At 40.0% G+C, this 19,048-nt stretch overlaps 1 protein-coding gene across 6 annotated transcripts in view; it reads right to left on the reverse strand.

Moving 5' to 3' along the window:
• Positions 1–18,327, reverse strand: part of ERC1 (ELKS/RAB6-interacting/CAST family member 1) — a 426,664-nt gene extending 408,337 nt beyond the window's left edge. For 2 of the 6 annotated variants that reach the window (XM_081130861.1, XM_081130858.1), the window contains exon 1: positions 18,036–18,327. The gene's annotated coding sequence lies outside the window, so the exon portion shown is untranslated. The remainder of the gene's footprint in view (positions 1–18,035) is intronic. The other 4 variants (XM_081130859.1, XM_081130857.1, XM_081130860.1 and 1 more) reach the window with 2 other exon arrangements.
• Between the last annotated feature and the right edge of the window lie 721 nt (positions 18,328–19,048).

A 19,048-nucleotide genomic window follows, 5' to 3' on the forward strand; every position in this document is an offset into this window, starting at 1 on the left:
AAAACCTCTGTAAGTAATTTGGTGGCAAAACCACACCTAAACTAATGCAGAAATACCAATGTGTTTGATGAAGAAGTTGGGAGGCACCCGCCCTCCAAACTTGCTCGGAAAGTTAGATAATATATAGTATATGCATCATATCACCTTTCTTAAAATATTTGAGAAATTCTCAATTCTGGCAAAAAAGATCTTGGATACAGACCTGTATTACTGCACAGAATTAAACATCCACATCATTATAAAGACATCTATAATCAGGCAGAGTTACATAAGGAGTTTTTAACTCTATAATATTTTATTTAAGCTAGGTGGTGAATACACAGGTAATAATTGTATGATTCTTTTTGAATGTATGAAACATTTCTTAAATTTTAAAACTGTAAGTGAAACATTGTAGGTATACAATGGTTTATTTTCTTCCTTAAAATAATAAAAGCAGTTGAATTCAAAGTATTTGGTTTTTTCCTTAAAATAATAAGAGGATATGGGAAGGAGCAAGTTTGAAAATGGTTAAGGGTCTTAAAAACATTCATATTTTTGATCCAAAAATTCCATAAACAGTAAACCAATATAGTGAAATGATCCAAAATACAGAGAAAACCAGCTACATTATGAATTATGACATACCAGCTTTATTAGTACCATTCAACTGAGAAATGTTTAAGTGAAATCTTTATGATTTAACATGCCACCTACAAAAAATATATTTACAACCAATGTCTGACAAAAAGTGTTTATAATACAGTAAATGAAAGTGGATATACATTTAACATACTCTTGACTTTCCAAATATACATATAAGAATAGCAAAAGAACGGGAGGAAATGTGTTTATCATCTTACAAGTTGTCAAAATTTTCCAAATGGGTACATGATATTTTTTAAAAAGAAAAATGTTTAAAAGATTTAAACAGAAACAAAAGGAAAAGCCATTGTAATTTAAGTGAATATTTATTCCTTTTGGACCTGGTCTCAAAATTCTTCCCAACACAGCACTTCCACCTGCCACCACCAAATGTACTTGGCACATAACATTACACCTATCTATTGGTCCTAAAGGCCAGTATTTTCGTAAATTGCAATAATAGATATAAAATGTTTAATGTTATTTCAGACCTCAGTGGGTATATGGAAAATACTGTGAAGACAGCATGATTTCCCAGCACACACTAGGTATACAATGCATGGGTGGTTGGGGGGGGCAGGTTATAAAATTGTTTCTTGTCCCAAACATTTGAGGAATGGCAGACTGCCAGATAGAATGGGCAAGATGGGACTTGAGAGAAGGCTCAGAAAAAGAAATTGCAGAGCCATTAAAAATCATAATTTCTTCTCACTGATCTCAAGAGTCCATTTTTTTCCTACTTGTTACCATGCTTCTCAAAATAAACTCTACCAAGGATGGTTGTTTTTTACCATAATTATTTACATGGATACACCCAAATGTAGAATTACAGATTTAGTGTAGAACACCAAGAAATTATAAATTTAAGAGTATCTAAAGAGATACAAACAGAATCAATTAGTTCCTGAATTAACTAAGAAAAAGAGAAGACCATAGTACGTTTCAAATTTCCAGAATTAAAATAGCTTTCTATTACAAAGTGTACTTAAGTGAAACTTTACAATAGAAATATACTACATTGTACATTTTTTTAAAAATACATTATATAAACCATAAACTGTGGGGATAATAACGAGAACTCATCAGTATGAACAAGAGATGTATTTCCTCTATCTTAAGATACACTTTTTTCATAATTTAAAGTTTATGAAATTGGAATTCAGCTTACAACCTATATAATTAAAATAGGTTTCTTTTTCCCCCTAAAAAAGAATAAATTATTAAATTGACAGTACACTCCACAAAAAATAAATGGCAACTTAGAAATAAGGAGACATGGTATTATAGGTGGTAAATACTTGCCATGAATAATTCCTTTAACCCTTCCAGCAAAACTTTCAGGGAGAAAGATTTGTTATCCCATTTCTAGATGAGGAACTAAGGCTTAAAAAGTTTCAGCAAGTTGCCCAAGATCACACACCACTACAATATGCTGCAGACTCATCTACTATTTTACTATCACCAGTTGGGTTTATAGATTTTTTTTAATGAAGTACAGAGATGTTAATGCTGGTTTGTCCAAAATCACAAACCTGTTTATCTCCACGTTCCTCACAGTCTCTGCCATCTACCTGTATTTCTACACCTCATTCCTAAGCTCAAGACCTGAATTTCCACCTATCAAGTGAATACCCTTGGTTATTCCAAAGGTACAATGTCCAATATGGTAGCTACTAATCACATATAGTTGCTGAGAACCTGAAATGTGGCTACTTAGACTAAGGGACTAAATTTTAAATTTCATTTCACTGTAATTAAAAGTTAAATTTAGGGAATGCTGGTCAAGATGGTGGAGTAGGTAAATGCTGTGCTCGCCTCTTCCCACCACCACATCAAAATTATAAACTAAATTACAGAACCACCACCCTTGAGAACCACCTGAATATTAGCTGAACAAAACTCTTATAACTAAGGATATAAAGAAGCAGCCATATGGAGACTGGTAGATGGGGTGGAAAGAAGTGAGCTAGTCCCATACCCATGTGCAGCGGTAACAAATCAAGAGGGATAACTGAGCTGTAGAAGTTCCATCCTGAGGAGCAAGGGGTCCCAGATCCACACCGAGCTCCCCAGCCTGAACCACCACTACTGGGAAGAAGAGTCCCCACTCCATGTGGCTGTGAAAATCAGTGGGCATCCTGTCCAGGTGTGACGAAAGGCTGCTGAAGTCCCAGGCCTCCTTAAAGAGCCAGAATACAGACTTACTCGCTGACAGAAATATTTGCTCTAAATTCCATGGCTTCAGAGCAATGACTGGAGGGGCAGCTATCTCCACAAGTCTGTTCCTTTGTTGAGCTCTCCCCACTACACAGCCAGGAGGTAGAGGTGGGCTCCAATATCTAAAGTTTCCATTAACCTGGCATATCTCTCCACCTCACCCCACCCAATTCACACAGCAAGCACAACCTCTTTTCAAGGCTAAGCCACACAAGCAGCAAGCCTGGGCCCATGCTGCAGACTCTCCTAAAATCTCTGGAAGATCCACAAACCCTAAACAAGTAGCAGCTGGGCTCAGAGTGCCCTATACCTCTAGCTAAGCATCTCCATGCCCAGCACTAGTGGCAGCAGGCCTGTTTTCAGCACAGCCTCTCCCAGGTGCCTCCAAGTCCAGCCCAGGCAGCTACCAACCACAATCACTTTGTAGCTCCTACTAGGTGGTCCTGGGCTAGGCACAGACAGTGGCTAAACTGGACCTGCATCAGAGCCCCTCCCAAAATGCCCCAGAACCAACACACCCAGTGGGCAGTTTCAGACCAAAACAGAGCACCACCCAATTAGCTCCACAAACAACACACTCACAGGGCGATCTCGGCAGCAAAGCCCCACTGGGGTAAATTCCACTCCATGGAGTCAGCCCCCACACAGCAGTTTGTCCTCTGTAGTCCTGGCCAATACTCACAGTCAGTCAACATGTGGGTCAGTTCCATCCACTGACATACAAACAGCAACCAAGACTCAACTACAACAGGAGGGCACACACAACCTACACAAGATATACTCCTGGAACATCCAGCTCAGGTGAACAGAGAGACTGAGCCCTTTGGCACCATAGACAACCTACTATACATAAGGCCAAGACTGGACGATGTGGCAAATCTACCGGACATATAGAAACAAACCCAGAGAGGCAGCCAAAATGAGACAAAGAAACATGTCACAAATGAAAAAACAGGGGAAAACTTGAGGGGGGGAAAAAAATGGAGGCAAGCAATCTACCAGATACAGAGTTCAAAACACTGGTTATTAGGATGCTCAATGAACTTAGGGAAAAAACAGATGAACTCACTAAGAACGTCAACAAACAGATAGGAAACATAAGAAAAGATGTAGAAATCATTAAAGAAAAACAGTCAGAAATAAAGAATACAATAACTAAAATGAAGAATACATTAGAAGGAATCAACAGCAAATAAATGAAGCAGAGAATCGAATCAACAATTTTAAAGGCAAGGTAGCAGAAAACAGCCAATCAGAACAACAAAAGAAAAAAAGAATAAAAAATAAATAAAAATGAGGATGGTTGAGGGACCTCTGGGACAACATCAAGCATACCAACATTCACATCATAGGGGTACCAGGAGGAGAAGACAGCAAGGAATTAAAAACGTATTTGAACAAATAATGATGAAAAACTTTCCTAACCTATCAAAGGAAATAGGCATACACGTCTAGAAAATACAGAGTCCCAAACAAGATGAACGCAAAGAGGCCCACACCAAGACACATCATAATTAAAATGCTAAAGGTTAAAGACAAAGAGCAAATCTTAAAAGCAGCAAGAGAAAAGCAATTAGTTACCTACAAGGGAGCTCTCATAAGACTCTAAGCTGATTTCTCAACAGAAGTTCTGCACACCAGAAGAGATTGGCACAAATATTCAAAGTGTGAAAAACAAGAAGCTACAACCAAGATCACTCTACACAGCAAGGCTATCATTTAGAATCAAAGGAGATAAAGATCATCCCACTCGGCCTGGCCAGGCATGGCTCAGTGGTTGAGCATTGACCTAGGATCCAGGAGACTGCAGTTCGATTGCCAGTCAGGGTACATGCCCAGGTGGCGAGCCCAATCCCCAGTCGGGGGCGTGCAGAAGGCAGCTGATCAACGATGACTCTCTCATCATTGATGTTTCTATCTCTCTCACCCTCTCCCTTCCTCTCTCTGAATCACTAAAGGTATATTTAAAAAAAAAAAAAATCATACCAGACCAAAAAAAAAGGCTAAAGAGTTCATCACCAGCAAACCAGTATTACAATAAATATTAAAGGAACTGTAAATGTAAATGGATTAAATGCACCAATCAAAAGACAAAGGGTGGCTGAAGAATAAGAAAGCAGGACCTATACATATGCTGCCTACAAGAGACCCACTTCATATGAAAAGACAAACAGAGATTAAAAGGGGATAGAAAAAGCTATTTCATGCAAATGGAAGTGGGGGGAAAAAACTGTGGTAACAATTCTTATATTGGACAAAATAGACTTTAAAACAAAGGCTGTAGCAAGAGACACTGAAGGACATTACATAATGATAAATGGATGAACTCAACAAGAGGATATTACCCTTGTAAACATTTACATACCCAACGTAGGAGTACCTAAATATATAAAACAAACATTGACAGATATAAAGGGAAAAATTGATAGTAATACAGTCATACTGGGGGAAATTAACACCCCATTGACATCAATGGAGAGATCATCCCTAAAGAAAATCAGTAAGGAAAAAGCCGCCTTAAATGGCAAATTAGTCCAGATGGATATAATTGATATTTTTAGAATATTTCACCTCAAAGCAGCAGAATACACATTCTTTTCAAGCACATATAAAACGTTTTCCAAAACAGACCACATGTTAGGCCACAAAACAAGTCTCATTAAATTTGAGAATACTGGAATCATACTAAGCATCTTCTCCAATCACAACAGTATGAAAAATCAATTATAAGAAGAAAACTGAGAAACACACAAATACATGGAGACTAAATACTAAATAACATGCTACTAAACAATGAATGGGTTAACAATCAGATCAAGGAAATCAAAAGATACCTTCAGACAAATAAAATGAATATACAACAAACCAAAATCTTTAGGGCACAGCCAAAGCAGTTCTAAGAGGGAAACTTATAGCCACAGAGGCCTACCTCAAGAAAACAAAAAAATAATCTCAAATCAACAATCTAACCTTACACCAAAAGGCACTAGAAAAAGAAGAAGAAAAAAGCCCAGGCCTCCAGGAGATTAGCACAGGGTGCATTCGCACCTAGGCCACCATTTCTTGCCATCTCTGGAGGAGACACCCCCTCCTCAGTCTAGCTCATGACCTCTCCCCTCTGGTCGCCACTGCATAGTCATGCCAGCCCAGTTACAGAAATGCTGAGCTGCTTCTTCTCAGGCATCAGTCCATGCATAAACATGCTGAGAAGAAACAACTCGAAGCCAGATTGGTTTCGAGAAGAATAATTTAACCCTGGTGGTGTCAGAAGATGATGATCAGGGCAAAGAGCAGGAGCATACATTTGTCTTTAGACTGAACCATCCAAAAACATGCAAACATTTATGGAAATGTGCTGTGGAACATCATGCTTCTTCTGCCTCCAAGGCCCTGTCCAAAAGTGTTCTCAGTGATCAGGATTTACTCAACTAAGATCACAATTTAGGTATAGTGGTACGACTGAGTATCAGGACACAAATAAGTGGAAGCATATTCCATGCTCATGGATAGAAAGAATCAACATCTTTAAAATATCCTTACTACCCAAAGCAATCTTAGACTTAATGTAATCCCCATCAAAATACCAATGGCATTTTTCACAGAACTAGAACAAATAATTCTAAAATTTATGTGGAATCACAGAAGAACCCAAATAGCCAAAGCAATCTTGAAAAAGACCAATGTTGGCAATATCATGCTACCCAATATCAAACTATACTGCAGGGCTATAGTAATCAAAATAGCATGGTACTGGCATAAAAAGAGAATGGAACAGAATAGAGCGCCCAGAAATAAACAGTCAATTAACCCATGAAAAAGAAGGCAAGAATATACCATGGAGTAAAGACTATTCAATAAATGAAGTCTATTCAATAAATGGTTGAGAAAGCTGGACAAATACATGCAAAAAAATGAAACTAGACCTCTTTCTTACACCATACACAAGAATAAATTCAAAATGGATTAGAGACTTAAATGTAAGACCAGAAACCACAAAAGGCTTAGAAGAAAATATAGGCAGTAAACTCTCTGACATAGCTCTTAGTAATATTTTTTGGATACATCTCCTCTGGCAAGGGAAATAATAAATAAATAAATAAATAAATAAATAAATAAATAAATAAATAAATAAATAAATAGAATTACATCAAACTAAAAAGGTTTTGCACAGCAAAGGAAACCATCAACAAAACAAAAAGACAATCTACTGAATGGGAGAAGGCATTTACCAATGATACATCCGATAAGGGGTTAAAATCCAAAATATATAAAGAACTCATACAACCTAACACTAAAAAGACAAACAATCTGATTTAAAAGTGGGCAGATGACCTGAACTGACATTTCTCCAAAGAGGATGTACAGATGGCCCACACACGTGAAAAGATGCTCAACATCATTAATCACCAGAGAAATGAAAATTAAAACCACAATGCGATATCACCTCATACCTATCAGAATGGCTATCATTAATCAAGAACAAACAATAAGTGTTGGTGAGGATGTGGAGAAAAGGGAGCCTTCATGCACTGCTGGGGGGATTGTAAATTGGTGTAGCCACTACGGAAAACAGTATGGAGGCACCTCAAAAAATTGAAAATGGAACTGCCCTATGACCCAGTGATACTATTTCTGGGAATACATCTGAAGAAATCCAAAACACTAACTCAAAAAAATATTAATGCATCTCTGTGTTCATTGCAGCATTATTTACAATAGCCAAGATTTGGAAGCAACCTAAGTGAATATCAGTAGACAACTGGAAAATGAAGATGTGGTACATATATACAATGGAATAAAGAAATCTTACCATTTGCAATAACATGAATGGACCTAGGTGATAAAGAAGAATGAAATCTTACCATTTCCAATAACATGAATGGACCCAGAGGGTATTAGGATCAGTGAAATAAGTCAGACAGAGAAAAACAGATTTGATTTCATATATGTGGAATTTAAAACACAAAAACAAATAAACAAAACAAATGAACTCACAGATACAGAGAACAAACTGATGGTTATCAGGTGGGAGGAAGCTTGGGGGGCACTGAGTTAAAAGGGTGAAGGAATTAAGTAGTACAAACTGGCAGTTACAAAATAGTCAGGGGGATGTAAAGTACAGTATAGGGAATATAGTCAACAATATTGTAATAACTATGTACAGTGTCAGAGGGGTAGACTTATCAGGAGACAACTTCCTAAGTTATGTAACTGTCCAACCACTATGCTGTATACCTGAAACTAAAATAATATTGAATGTCAACTATAAGTGAACAAATAAACGAAAGTTAAATTTAAGAACTGATACTCAATTCAGATCCTGGAAAACCTTTACGCACATCTGGAACTGGTTGGATATGTGAATTCACTTTTTCAACAATAAATTTTATAAAGTCTAAATACAGATCAAGTATTTCTGAGAAAAACCTAGCATCTGAATTAAGATATGCTATTAAAATACACAAATGATTTCAAAGACTTAGCTTGAAAAAATAATGTAAAATTGCCCATTAATAATTTTTTTGGATGTTTTAGGTTAAATAAAATACATAATAAAATTATAAAATCTAATAGTTTCTTTTTACTCTATAATATGGTCACTAAATTTTTAATTACATGTGTGGCTCACATTGTTTCCACTGGACAGTACCTTCTAGAGGTTCCTGTTGCCCCCATCATAGCCATCAATAGCTCAATGAATAGCATCACCATCCCTCTAGCTCAGTGCTGTCCAATAGAACCTTCTCTGATTATGGAAGTGTTCTATATCTGATGATGACTGGGTGGTGGTGGTGGTGATTGTGTCTGACTCATAGAATCCCTTAGGATATTGTAGAGCCAGAGTTCTTGGGAGACTAGAGAATACCATCTATTATTCTCACTATTCTCTGGGGAAAAGGTAGTAGGTACAAAAAACTGCAGACCAGTGCTGCGCAACAGAACTTTCTGTGACAATGGAAATGTTGTATATCTGCACTGTCCAATACAGAAGCCACTAGTCCCATCTGGCTATTGAGAACATGCAATATTACTAGTGCAACTGAGGAACTGAATTTTAAATCTTACTTCTTTTAAGTTAGTATAAATTTAAATAGCCATATATGGCTAGTGACTACTGTATTAGACAGCACTACTTCTAGCCTACCTTCTCCACCTGAAAGTCTGGGAGCCACCTTAGTCCCCTCCATCCCCATCAACTGTCTTTCCTCTACGGAGGTACACACACACACACACACACACACACACACACACACACACAGATGCTGAATTACCCAGTCCTGGGTTCTTTAAAGCTTTCAATTCTGTATGCTTCTCCATCTCCACTATCACTACTTTCCTTTTCAGGCTTTAGCAGGAATGGGGAACCTTTTTTCTGCCAAGGGCCATTTGGATATCTATAACATCATTCACAGGCCATACAAAATTATCAACTTAAAAATTAGCTATGAAAAAAGTTCCTAGATTTATTGAATTTCAAGTCCCGCCTGAGGTTGCCTTGGCAGGGCAATGCAAATGATTCTGTGGGCCGTATAAGGCCCGTGGGCCAGATGTTCCCCACCCCTGCTTTAAGGGAATAAGGCCACTGCCTCCCAGTTGATCCTTAGACTCAAGAGAGAGGTAAAAGCTAAAGACAGAAAAAAATGAATACTCAACATACAGATGAAAAATGAAATATAGGAAATGAATCACCCAGGGAAATTCAAATATTTAATGAATGGGTAGAAAAAGGTTCAACAAAGGTGACTGTGAAAGAGAGCCCAGAGACCCAGGAAGAAAAACTGAAGAGAAATCTGAAGACCCCAAAAGAAGTGAGAGTTTTACGAAGGAAGGAGAAATCAACTGTGTCAAAGGCTGCTGTAGTAAGCAGTCTTGAAAATGGCTCTGAATGATCTCTGCCTCCTAGTATTCATGCTCTTGTGGGATCCTCCTCCCAAACCCTCCTGTGTGTGTTGGACCTAGTAACTCCCTTCTAAGGAACAAAATACAGCAAGAGTGATAGAATGTCACTTCCTAGATTAAGTTACAAAAACACTCTGGCTATTATCTCCCCTCCCCACCTCCTCCATAGAGTTCTTAACCCAGGAGAAGCAATGTGCATGTTGCTAGTAATCCTATGCAGAGATCCTAATGGCAAAGAGACTGATTTCTCCAGCAAACAGCCAACAAGGACCTCAAACCCGCCAAGAGCCACATGAGTAAGCTTACAAGCAGACCCTCCCCCAGTCACCTTTGAGATGACTGCAGTTCTAGTCAACATTTGACTGCAGCTTTATGACTTACCCTGAATCAGACATACCACACCCAGATGATGCCTGACCCACAGAACTGTGAAATAATAAATGTTCATTTCACTGCTTTAAGTTTGGGGGTAAGTTGTTACATAGCAATAGACAACCAGTTAGTAACCCCAGCAAAAGTTTTCAGTGAAACTCTGAAGACAGAAACAAGACAGAAATAGGTTGAGAAGAAAATCACAGGTCCAAGAAATGGAGATGTATAGCTAATGTAGACAATTCTTTCAAAAGGTTTGGCTATAAAGCAGAAAACGACTTAGAACAAATAGTAGAGAAAGTATGAAGTTGGAGAAGAGTTTTTTATAGAAATGAGAGACTTTCTAAAATTTAAGAAGCCAACAGGGTGGGAAAATACACTCTCAAGGAACGTCATTATCAAGAAACTCCTCTAAAAGTTCTCACTACCTTTCTGCCTTAACTGAAAACTGGCTTTCCACGGACACCTCTTTCCATGCAGCCTTTTCACTGGAAGCTATTAAGTCTCTCATACTCCACACCCTACATTGGAAAATGAGGCTGGTACCCATCTTTCTTCCAGTGCCACCTCCAGACCATCATTCCTGAACCATCATGTAAAATCCTTGTTACTCCTTGATTCTCACGCTATTCAGTAACACAGTCTTCTACTTCTGCCTCTTTACTACGAGCTAATAGCCACCTGGACATCCTCCACACTCAATGAAGATTATGCTGGCAAATAGTTCCCACTATCACTATCTTCCATGGCACCACTCCTGGGTGATTTCATGGATGAGTCATCTAACAGCAGTTCTCAAACCCATCATCCTCAGTAAGCAACACTCTAATCTCTGGGTATAGCCATTTACCAGTTATGAAGTCACTTAGTTGTATTATTATCCATTCATTTATCAAATATTTAGTAAGTACCTATTATTTGCTCAGTAGAGAACACAGGACAGATAGTCCCTATTCTCATGAAATCTAGGACATATTTTTCATATTTTCCACAAAGACAGCATGAAAAGATCCAGTTGAAGTCTAGGTACATTACAACTATATTTCCTTTATCGGTCTAGGAACCACGTCAATTCTAGGAAACTAGAATTATTTCTGATGTGACCTAGTGAATCCATGCTGAATCCTAGTAATCATTATTTCCCTTGACAAGGCTTCCAAAACTACCTTTTAAATAATCTATTCTAAAATACTGCCAGAGTTCAATATTAGATTCATCGATCTATAAATGTGTAACTGTGCTGCCCAACATAGTAGCCACTAGTCACAATGGCTATTTAAATCAATTTTAATAAAATTAACAATTCAGTTTCTCAGTCACACTAGCCATAGTTCAATAGGCACACGTGACAAGTGGCTACTGTATTGAATGGTGAAGATAAAGAACATTTCTATAGTCACAGAAAGTTCTATTGGACAGTGCTGGTCTAACGTTTTTGGCATTCACTTCCTTCCTCCCAGAAAAAAAACTTAAAATGATAGGGGTCATTTTCCAGTCTCCCAAAACTCTCTGGGGCTCTACAATATCCTGAGAGATCTCATTCCATTATCACCATCACTGTAATCACCCTCAACACCACCCGATCGCAATCTTCATAAGAAGAGTTAATTTTTTTAAATATGTTTTTATTGATTTCAGAGAGAGGAAGGAAAAGGGAGACAGAGAAACATCAATGATGAGAAAGAATCATTGATCGGCTGCCTCCTGCACACTCCCCTACTGGGGATCTAACCTACAACCCCGGCATTTTCTCTGACTGGGAATGGAACCGCGACCTCCTGGTTCATGGGTTGACGCTCAACCACTGAGACACGCTGGCCGGGCAAGAGCAGTTAATTTTTATTGAATACCTACTATATTCCAAGCACTTTATTAAAAGCTTTATGAGCCTGGCCCAGGTGCTCAGTGGTTAGAGCATCGGCCCAAGCACCAAAGGGTCAAAAGTTAGATTCCCAGTCAAGGTCAGGTACCTGGGTGGCAGGTTCCATCCCCGCCCCTGATGGGGTGAGTGTGGGAAGCAACCAATCGATGTGTCTATCTCACATCGATATGTCTGTGCCTGTGTGTCTGTATCTGTGTGTCTCTCTCCTTCCCCCCTTCTCCACCCCTTCCACTCTCTCTAAAAAAATTATTTCTTAAAAATCAATGGGAGGAGGGAGGGCGGGTGGAGGGGGAGAGAGTAACCAAAGAATTTATATGCATATATCCACAACCCAAGGACACGGACAATGGTGGGGAGAGGGACTGGGGAGAGGGGTGGGATGGGGTGGAGTGGGTCATTGGAGAGAAAAAGGGACATCTGTAATATTTTAAACAATAAAATTTTTTTTAAAATCAATGAAAAAAATATCCTCAGATGAGGATTTTAAAAAAAAAAGCTTTATGAGTACTACTTGCTTTATTCTTCACAATCACATTCCCATTTTATAAATGAGATAATTCCCATTTTATAGATGAGAAAATTAACTGAGTTTTAGACAATAAAGTAACTCACTCGAAAATGTTGACAACAGCCTGGCTGGCGCGGCTCAGCGGTTGAGCATCGACCTATGATCCAGGAGATGAGGTTCAGTTCTGGTCAGGGCACATGCCTGGGTGTGGGGTGGATCCCCAGTAGGGGGCGTGCAGGAGGCAGCCGATTAATGACGACTCTCTCACCATTGACGTTTCTATCTCTCTCCCTCTCCCTCTCCCTTCCTCTCTCAGAAATCAATAAAGACATTTAAAAATTAAAAAAATAATAAAATAAAGACAATAAAGTAAACTCTCTATGGATTGCTATCACAGATAGGAAATGACAGCAATCCACAGAGTTTCAGCAAATTAATAATGTAATTATTTCCCGCACCAGTGTGGCTCAGTTGGTTGGGTGTCATCCCGTGCACCTAAAAGGTTGCCAGTCCAGTTCCCAGTCAGGGCACATGCCTGAGATGCAGGCTCTATCCCTGGAATGGGATGTGCAGGAGGCAGCCGATCAAAGTCTTGCTCTCACATTGATGTTTCTTTCTCTTTCTCCTCCCTTCCTCTCTCTCTCAAAATCAATTTAAAAAATATTTTTTTTAATAATTTTTTTGCCTTTTTAGACAACACGTTTAACAAAAGGGGGTGATACCAACACCTCATACTGGCACTTGACATTGCAAACTACTTTCAGATCCCCTAATCTGCCCTATAGCTTTCTTGCCTTAGGGTTCTGCACATGCTGTTCCCTCTACCTGCATCCTTTTCATTTGGCCAAATCCTACTTATCCTTAAGATCTCATCTTAGATCATCCCACAATCCAGTTTAGCGATCCATCCCATGAGCTAATGTATAAAACCCTGTAGGTCACTAATTGAAGACCACAAACTCCTATTAATTTTTCCTCTTTTCCCAGTAGTGTGAAACTCCTTAAGAATAAGGAACCCTGTCCCTTATTTATCATGGAATCCATCTGGCCTTAGCACAGGACTTGGAACACAAAGGGTACTCAATAAACATTTGATAAAGGAAGGAATGGAAACAAGATGCTTAGATAATCAAATCATTTCACAAGTATTCACTCAACCAAATAAAACATTACCTGACTTTTATACAAACCTATGCTTCTATTCAATCACAGAATGTTAAAAATCTACTAAATGGCCAAGCCAGTGTGGCTCAGTGGTTGAGTGTCAACCCATGAACCTGGAGATTTCAGTTTGATTCCCAGTCAGGGCACATGCCTGGGTTGCAGGCTCAATCCCCAATAGGAAGCATGTAGGACACAGCCAATCGATGTTTCTCTGTCATCAATATTTCTCTCTCTCCCCCTTCTTCTCTGAAATGAATAAAAATTTTTTAAAAAATTTTTAATGCACTAAATGGCTTCACTGCCATTTAGTTGGTAACAAAGTATTTCACAAATATGTTTCCCACATAATATGCAAAACAATACTTAAAAACCAAAGGTGAAGGTGTGACTGCTAAAGAACAGGGTGCTAAAAATGTTCTAAAATTGATTGTCATGATGGTTCCACAAACAAAATTGAATTGTACACTTTAAATAGGTGAGTTGTATGGTATGTAAATTATCTCTCTATAAAGCTATAAAACAAAGTTATAAAACAAAAAGTCTGCAGCTAGACTTAAATTATGAAAACAAATATTAAGCCTGCAAAAAAACAAATATTAAGCCTGCATAAAAAACACCTAGAAGATAAAATACTTGTTATATTTATGTAATTTTAAAATAGCTAAGTGCCATATTATTGCACTAAATTTTACTGGTTAGGAAAAACAATAAACTGCAAATAGTAATTGTCTTCAGGAATAACTGGATGGGACAGGAAAGACCTACTTTTCCCTGTGTACTCATTTATACCTTCAGATTTGGTACATGTATTACCTATTTTTTTTAAATAATAAGTATATATAAGATAAATAACAACAAAGTCACATCTCTCCTTGGTGCAGTAAAAGTATATACCCTCAGGCTGCCTATTTTATTCTGAAAAGAAGAAAATATATATATATATTTAAATCAATCCAATTTTTTCATCTCACACTAAAAAGCATTTAGTCACTTCTCTGATATGAGACATTATAATCAAGCAGAATTATCTCTTATCCAACACTCTGACACATCTTTAAACAATGACATAGTTATCATTCCCTCCTCCTTGAAAACTTGCTTTTTCTTCACTTCTAGTACATCACTCTCTCCCGGTTTCCTAACTCCATTTCTCATATCAATTTCCTTTGCTGCATTCCTCATTTCCCCAGAAGATATTTAGAAGATAAGTTCCATGAAGGCGGTGATTTTTGTCAGCTTATACACTACTGTATACGTAGCTGCTAAAAAAGTATCTGGACCCATACTCAATAACAACTGTTAAATGAATAAATGAATAAAAGAGTGCCCAAGACATACAGAAGGCATACTGACGAACTATAGAAACAAATTACATTCCACACAGCCTGTATTTTATTTTATTACATTATATTTCTCTGAAAATTGATAATTGATGTACTGATTATTATTTGATTAACCAAAATGCTTCATTCCCTGGTCTTTCTCCATCAATGTTTTTGATACAGTATGTATAAAATGCACACTTAACACGTCTTATACTACTTCTGAAAACATAAATGTAGTGTAGAAAAAGAGCAGCTGTTGCTATTAGAACCTTCACTTTTATTTTGTTTCCAGTATTAATGTTGAATTAACAGACTGACATACTTGTGACTTTAGTTATGGAAAAAATAAATAAATAAAACACTTCAGCAGACTGAACAAGGATATCACAGTAATGACAAGCAAGTGACATTTCTTGAAAATAAAATATAGGGGTTTTACTAATTCAAAAGAATATATACCCCTGTGTTCACTGCAGTGTTATTTACAATAGCCAAGATTTGGAAGCAGCCCAAGTGCAAATCAGTAGATGAGTGGATAAAAAAGCTGTGGTACATTTACACAGTGGAATACTACTCAGATATAAAAAGGAAGGAAATCTTCCCCTTTGCAACAGCATGAATGGACCTGGAGAGCATTACACTAAGTGAAATAAGCCAGTCAGAGAAAGACAATTACCATATGACTTCACTTAATGTGGAATCTAATGAACAAACAAACAAAATAAACACAGACTCATAGATAGAGAACAGACTGACAGCTAGCTGTCAGAGAAGAAAGAAGGGTTGTGGGGCTGGGAGAAAAAAAACAGCTCATACACAGACAACAATATTGTGTAAAGAGGGATGGGGGGGAGGTTGAAGAGGAGTATGGGGGCACAAATGGTGATGGAAGGAGACTTCACTTGGAGTGGTGAACACACAATACAATATATAGATGATGCATTATAGAATTGAACACCTGAAGCCTATATAACTTTATTAACCAATGTCACCCCAATAAATTCAATTTTTTTAAATGTGAGGGGTTTTTTTCAGGCATAAGAAATTATAAAGAGAAACAGATCACATCCACCTTTACATTGTCCCTAAATCATATGATTTCATTCCCACAAGAAGAATCACATCTCACTGTCAGCCATGCAAATGTCTTTTTAGCAATATATATAAAGTTTCACCTGGAATCTTCACAATTGTCCCCATGTGTACCCAATTAAATCAAAGTATAATTTAAAACCCAAAACTAGGTATGTAAATTTTCATTTTTCCTTCTAAGTAACTAATCCAAAATCAAAACTATTCATTGTACCAACTTACAATTTGATCTGTCTGAATACAGTTAAATATTTTATTTATAATTACGATTGGACCACACCCTTTCTCTCTTAATAGATATGGTATCATATGTTTCCTGTAAGTCTCTTCAAGCAGAAGTACTTCTAGAAGATGATAGTCTGCTCATTAAGTAGGCATGTTAAAAAAGGCAATGATCTGCAATTACTGACACTGACATCTATATATTTCTCTCTTGGGTTACAGGAAAGCATTTCTCTGGCTATGTTCCCAAATAAATTGAGTAAGCCTTGGGAAAGTCACTGCTTAAATTCCATTTCACGACGGTTCCTCTTCCGCCATAAATGAATTATTGAGAGCCATGCCTACTTCCATCCATTACATAATACATGTCCATCACAGGACCTGTTTCTGAGTAAGAAATAGCTTACATGACAATGATAGGTAAGGTCAGTGAATACTGTAATCTCACAGGGAGCAGAAATCCAGAAGATTCTGATTTAATGTGCTAAGTTGTGAAACACTGATATGAAGAACACTGAACACTGTTTACTCTTACAAGTATCTCCCTATGAAGTGATACATACCCCCAATATGTTATTAAAGAGTATTTTTAAAGCACTTGATTCCAAGAACATTTCTCAGAAATGGAGGGGGTATACTGTGGAAAAAACATTATTCCACTTCATCTTTAAAGCATCTAGTAAAGACATCTGCAATTGAGAAATAAAAACAATTAAGTGTTGAAAACAAAATGTCTAAATGTCAAGGTCTATTGAAAAACAAGTTGTAAAGGGCAGATGTGCTTTAAAATATTTAAGGATTTTTCATATAATTAGCTCCAAGAGAACTATTCAAATTGTTCATTTTATCCATCAAAGCAGTCAACCACAACCACCTGCACCTATTACTGTACTCAAAAATGTGTCTTCCAAAGCAACCACCTGATTCTCAGGCCTTGTCTTAAGGGGCCAGGTAAGCGCTAGTAAATGAGGTGATAAAAAGATCTTTCAGCAAAGTAAAAACACTGGAAGGTAACATCTTTAAGGATCTAAGTGTAATAATACCTATTTCCCTAATACTGCTACCTGAATGAAGTTGTCTTAACCCAAGATCTCACTCTTCTTGAAGGGTGTAAAACTTCAAACCCATCCACGCTCACAATTTACCCACCCCGAGCCGAAGCAGAAGAATTCTCTTCCCTCCCCAACCCACACACCCACCCCACCAGGAGGGTAAAAAAAAAGGAAAAATAACCAAAACCTTAAAGTAGAAATCTGAGACCTAGTGCAATAGCTCCTCCAACAGCCTCAAAGGCTACATCCACAGCTCATCTTCCTTTTGAATACAACCTTTCATCTCCCATCTTACCATTTCCCGAAAGGAAAAAAAGGAATCCTTATCCTCTTCAACATTTTACATCATTCACCCAAACCCATGGATCCACCCTGACCGCACCCCAACCTCCGCAAGGCTCCCCCGTGTCTCCATCCCGCCACCACCTTGTCTGCAACAGCCCGTCTCACCCACCTTCCGCCCTCGGTTCGCCAAGCGCCCAGAGCCCCTATCTCCCACCCTGCCCCGGGTTCCCCACATAGACCGCTTCGCTCCCGCCCAATGCCGGAGCTCGACTGGGTGGAGCCCGCCGGTGGGCTAGGGCGGGATGAGATGGGTTGGGGGGCGTCCGCCCCTCCCCCGGACTTCCCCATCCCCAAGGCAGGGACTAGAAGGGGAGGGGGTCCTGAAGCCTCACCTACAGCTCCGCCCCTCCCCGGGGGCGCGCTGCCCTGCCCTAGCCTGGGCCGTGAGGAAGAGGCAGGGTTTGAAAAGGCGAAAAAGCCTCAGGGCCAGCGACGGGCGGGAAGCTGTAGGTCCCGCCTGACTTCCGAGCTGCCGCCACCGCGGCCGTCTCACCCGGCTCAGGGTAGCTGCTGTTGCTGCCGCTGCCGCCGCCGCCCCGGCGCCGCCGCCACCACCGCCGCCGCCGCCTCTGCCACAGCCACAGCCACAGCCACAGCACGGCCCGGGCGCCCGCCGACGTCACCGCGCCCCGCCCCCTGCGCGAGACACCTAGCCCCGCCCCCAGGCCTCGGCGGAGGGAGGCCGCGAGCTCCGCCTCCCCTCGGCGGAGCCACCTCGCTTCCCCGCGCCCTCCGTGGACCGCGGCTCCGCAACCTGCAGGCCTCCGTGGCCTTCCCGGGAAGGCCAGGTTAGGGACTGGGAAGTGAGGTGACTCACGCCCCGACTGTGGCTCTGCGCTGAAGCTGAGTCACGGGCGAGGGGCGTCCGCACGTACACCCCCCGCGCGCGGCCCCTGCGGCCACGGGGGCTCGGGGCCGGAGTCAGCTCGGGAAAGCGGCAGTAGGTGGGAGCTGGGAAAGGCGGCGCTTGTCTCCTTCTGCTTTCCGTAGGCAGTGGACCGGCCGGGCCCGGAGCGCGGAACGCCGCTTTCCCCCAACCTTTCAGCCGCCCCACCCCCGCCTGGGCAGGCCCGTTACTCTACCCGAGCCCGCCTCCGCCGTCGGGAGCAGGTCTAAGGACTGGCGGTGCTTTCCCGGCTGCGCTTCCACGGCCCCACTGGGCACCCTTTGTCCGAGGGAAATTGGCTTTTACCCCGCCCGTAGCTTTTGCGAAATGTGGCTCCTGAGGTAGTAATATGATCTGCATCTGAAACACAGACCTGGGGAAAGGACTTAGGTGTCGCGGGAGACCCAGGCCAGTGTAGGTCGTTTTCCTGTACTGGTTGTGACGGAAGAGAAGAGCATG

This window comes from Miniopterus schreibersii (assembly GCF_964146895.1).
Source record: "Miniopterus schreibersii genome assembly, chromosome: 2".
NCBI classification, from domain to species: Eukaryota; Metazoa; Chordata; class Mammalia; order Chiroptera; family Miniopteridae; genus Miniopterus; species Miniopterus schreibersii.